The following is a 5,000-nucleotide window of genomic DNA, read 5'->3' as shown; positions in this document are numbered from 1 at the left end:
ACCACATGCAATAGCTCCATCTATGCGAATCTGACAACACTAGGTCCGCCATGTCGAGCGCACCACAAAACATACCGCCATCTGTAGGTCTCCCTCAGCATGAGCTCCTGCAACGACGATACCGCCATCTATGGGACGCCAAGCCGACTAAGACATCGATGGGCCCACAGTGCCCATCTTTCGACGCCACCCACAAAGCATGCAGCCTCTGTCGACCACAGCACCCAAACGCCAGTGCCTCTGCCGCACGACGTCGTGGACCGGCAATCACACCACCCGCACCCGCTCGTGCCCCACCCCAACGGCCAAACTCGCAACGCCAGCGGATGAACGGCGGAAGTTTCCCGCACTCGTAATGTGCAATCCACACCTATAACTTGCGTTTCATGAAGAGTTATGTCCAATATGCGACATTCCCGCTGTCCCTATACATGAGCTGCGAGCTGTACCACGTACAAGCTACAGACGCGATCGCATTGCTCACTGTACTGATTCCCATGCCGAGCGATCAGCTAGGAAGCGCCCCATCCATGTCGGTACCCGTGGGCGTCGCACTCGCAGTCACAAAAAACGCTGGGCAAATATATTTCTCGGAAGAGTAACGACAGTCCGAGCCTCCTGCGTGGGAAGAGTCTTTCTAGGCCCTGACCCACGGGAAGGGTTTAGCTTCCCCCATCCCGGACATTTGAAGTCGTCACACTACCGGTATTGACTAATAGACTGATTGCTGATAATCACTAGCCATACACTGGGGGAAACGGCCGACAGGGGCAGCAACATAGTGGAGCCGCAGTGTCACTAATGTACAGAGATAGAACAGTTTCGACTGGAACCAGAGTAACCGTATACACGGCACTGATTAGTAATAGATGCAGAGCCATCAGAATACAGATAATATATACAACCGTCCCTATACATGCTGAAAGACTCTGCACACAATGAGAACCACACGTCAGCCAGACACTATCACACACTACTCTCTGCCTCTAACAGGCACACACACAATATCTAACCACCAGCATGGAAGAACATCCGGTGCATCCTCTCCGCCACATTACACAATCCACACTATCATAACCAGACCGGGAGGTCCACCCACAAAACAGAATATCCCACCCTTCCGACATCCGCCATTGCTCAGTTAAGCCACGAACACCCACACATGTCCTACACAGGGGTGCACCCAACATCACAATACTGCCTCCTGTCACAGTACACAAACAATGGCAGGAATGAAAGACACACATCTGCCATAACCTTGGAATCGGAGCGCCGCCTGTCATGAGCCACAAGTGCATCCTGACGTGACAAATCGGATGATCCCGCAGGCATGCACTTACGATAATCACTATCAACGAACCTGCCGCCCCCCCCCCCCCCCAAATACACCTTTCCCTACAACAATGTGTACCTTAACCTAAGCGATATTGTACCTTAACCTCAGCTATATCGTACCTTAACCTAACCTACATTGCGCCTTAACCTAACCTACGTTGTACCTTAACCTACGTTGTACCTTAACCTAACCTACGTTGTACCTTAACCTAACCTACGTTGTACCTTAACCTAACCTACGTTGTACCTTAACCTAACCTACGTTGTGCCTTAACCTAACCTATGTTGTGCCTTAACCTAACCTATGTTGTGCCTTAACCTAACCTATGTTGTGCCTTAACCTAACCTATGTTGTGCCTTAACCTAACCTATGTTGTGCCTTAACCTAACCTATGTTGTGCCTTAACCTAACCTATGTTGTGCCTTAACCTAACCTATGTTGTGCCTTAACCTAACATATGTTGTGCCTTAACCTAACCTACGTTGTGCCTTAACCTAACCTATGTTGTGCCTTAACCTAACCTATGTTGTGCCCTAACCTAACCTATGTTGTGCCTTAACCTAACCTATGTTGTGCCTTAACCTAACCTATGTTGTGCCTTAACCTAACCTATGTTGTGCCTTAACCTAACCTATGTTGTGCCTTAACCTAACCTATGTTGTGCCTTAACCTAACCCATGTTGTGCCTTAACCTAACCCATGTTGTGCCTTAACCTAACCCATGTTGTGCCTTAACCTAACCCATGTTGTGCCTTAACCTAACCCATGTTGTGCCTTAACCTAACCCATGTTGTGCCTTAACCTAACCCATGTTGTGCCTTAACCTAACCCATGTTGTGCCTTAACCTAACCCATATTGTACCTTAACCTAACCCATATTGTACCTTAACCTAACCCATATTGTACCTTAACCTAACCCATATTGTACCTTAACCTAACCTAATTTGTGCCTCAACGTAACCTAATTTGTGCCTCAACGTAACCTAATTTGTGCCTCAACGTAACCTAATTTGTGCCTCAACGTAACCCATGTTGTGCCTCAACGTAACCCATGTTGTGCCTCAACGTAACCCATGTTGTGCCTCAACGTAACCCATGTTGTGCCTCAACGTAACCCATGTTGTGCCTCAACGTAACCCATGTTGTGCCTCAACGTAACCCATGTTGTGCCTCAACGTAACCCATGTTGTGCCTCAACGTAACCCATGTTGTGCCTCAACGTAACCCATGTTGTGCCTCAACGTAACCCATGTTGTGCCTCAACGTAACCCATGTTGTGCCTCAACGTAACCCATGTTGTGCCTCAACGTAACCCATGTTGTGCCTCAACGTAACCCATGTTGTGCCTCAACGTAACCCATGTTGTGCCTCAACGTAACCCATGTTGTGCCTCAACGTAACCCATGTTGTGCCTTAACGTAACCCATGTTGTGCCTCAACGTAACCCATGTTGTGCCTCAACGTAACCCATGTTGTGCCTCAACGTAACCCATGTTGTGCCTTAACGTAACCCATGTTGTGCCTTAACGTAACCCATGTTGTGCCTTAACGTAACCCATGTTGTGCCTTAACGTAACCCATGTTGTGCCTTAACGTAACCCATGTTGTGCCTTAACGTAACCCATGTTGTGCCTTAACGTAACCCATGTTGTGCCTTAACGTAACCCATGTTGTGCCTTAACGTAACCCATGTTGTGCCTTAACGTAACCCAATTTGTGCTTCAACGTAACCTAATTTGTGCTTTAACGTAACCTAATTTGTGCTTTAACGTAACCTAATTTGTGCTTTAACGTAACCTAATTTGTGCTTTAACGTAACCTAATTTGTGCTTTAACGTAACCTAATTTGTGCTTTAACGTAACCTAATTTGTGCTTTAACGTAACCTAATTTGTGCTTTAACGTAACCTAATTTGTGCTTTAACGTAACCTAATTTGTGCTTTAACGTAACCTAATTTGTGCTTTAACGTAACCTAATTTGTGCTTTAACGTAACCTAATTTGTGCTTTAACGTAACCCATGTTGTGCCTTAACCTAACCTATATTGCGCCTTAACCTGACGCACGTTGTCGCTGAACCTGCTCTGTAATTGTTATGCAACTCGTTAAATTAGTGTAGTGTTGCCTAACCGCAACCCTCGCAATATAGTTCGCTATTCGCACTGCCCGGTCCCCTGTGTATCGCGTCATGTTAAACACCTTGCAGGTGTTGCTGACTTTCCACATGCTCCTGCTATACACTGTAATGTGGATAGCAGCAGGACGTACATGCCCCCCCCCCCCTTCCCCCCTGCCTTCGCAAGCTGGTCGTTGAGAAGTTTGCATGTTCAATGCCCTTCGCATGCCGACGTACTCAGCCTACGTTGTGGTACGGCCTGTCACCTGTCCGCCGATGTACGCAAAACCCACAAACTGTACTGCACATTGGTCCGTATGTACTGAATGATACATCGTGGCACATGTGTGACCGTACGACGACTGCGCCTAGCAACGGCAGACCATACAGTCCAAATATTGTGCACGCAGCTACGTGTCGTCTCCCTATAAGAGCTGGATTGCAGTGTGGTACGCCATTCAGACGTGTGGGAGGAACGGACGCCCTGGATGGCGATCAGCATGAGCAGTCTGTTGATGTAGTGGAGCGTGTATTCGGACGTAGTCGTCTCTTCTCACACACCGTGATAGCATGTTGCACCGCGTTCCACATCTGCGACATCCTGCAGAGGCCGGCTGACAGTCGTTCGCGCAATGGACACCGCATACGTACGGGGGCTACCTTCCACGTGTTCTCGAGGCGTGCACATGTTGTTGCGTCTATGTGGGCAGACGTAGTGTGTTGTGACACCTGACACAGGCATGCAATACTCGTTGCAAATGGCGATGGACGTCTACGTTTGCTGGTGACGTTACGCAAATGAACAACAGGTAACCCGTTGTGGTGCGGTTGTTCTCGCTAGAGGTGAATCAGTGTTGGCGACGATCGGTCGAGCTATTAACCGGTTGTTTCAGGGATACCCACCATGCCCACGAACGTGAAAGGGGACCCACCATGCCCACGAACGTGAAAGGGGATCTGGGTGTGAGGCGATACGCGGCGGTGGCTGGGTGGGACCGTCCCCGGCCGGTGAGGGGGGGCCGCCCGGCGTGCTGGCAGCGCGGTGCGTGGGCGCACGCGCTACAGCCGGCTGGTGGGGGCGGCCAGTGGCAGGCGCGCCGGCCGACGGACGCGGCAGGCGGCGCAGCTGCGCGCCGGCGCCCCCTGCTCGCGGCGCCTTGCGGCCAAAGCAGGTCCTCGCGGGCCCGGTGCGAAGCGCGGTGGCCATCTGCAGTGTGCTGGTCCGATTGAGGACTGTGTGCGCTGAGGATGCGCCGCCGCCCGGCGCTCGGCGCCGCGACGCCGTCTGCTGCTCGGTCGCCCCAGCGGTTCTCGCAGGTGGTTTGTATCGCAGCTGTGCGGACGTGTTGGCGCGTGCGCTGTGCTGGGAGAGTTCGCTTCGGCACCCAAGTGGGGCTTTTGTCCTTCTGTGGCGCTGGCGTTGGAGCTGCCGGTCACCGTAGGTGGCGCGTGTTGTCTCCCGCCGGCAATGCCACGACAGCACGCTCCCGGGCCTCTGTCGGCAGCGGCAAGCTCAGTTGGGAGCACGGGTGGTCGCACCTAAAGCGTC

Source organism: Schistocerca serialis, unplaced genomic scaffold, assembly GCF_023864345.2.
Source record: "Schistocerca serialis cubense isolate TAMUIC-IGC-003099 unplaced genomic scaffold, iqSchSeri2.2 HiC_scaffold_1211, whole genome shotgun sequence".
NCBI classification, from domain to species: Eukaryota; Metazoa; Arthropoda; class Insecta; order Orthoptera; family Acrididae; genus Schistocerca; species Schistocerca serialis.
Note: the sequence above shows the minus strand (reverse complement) of the source record.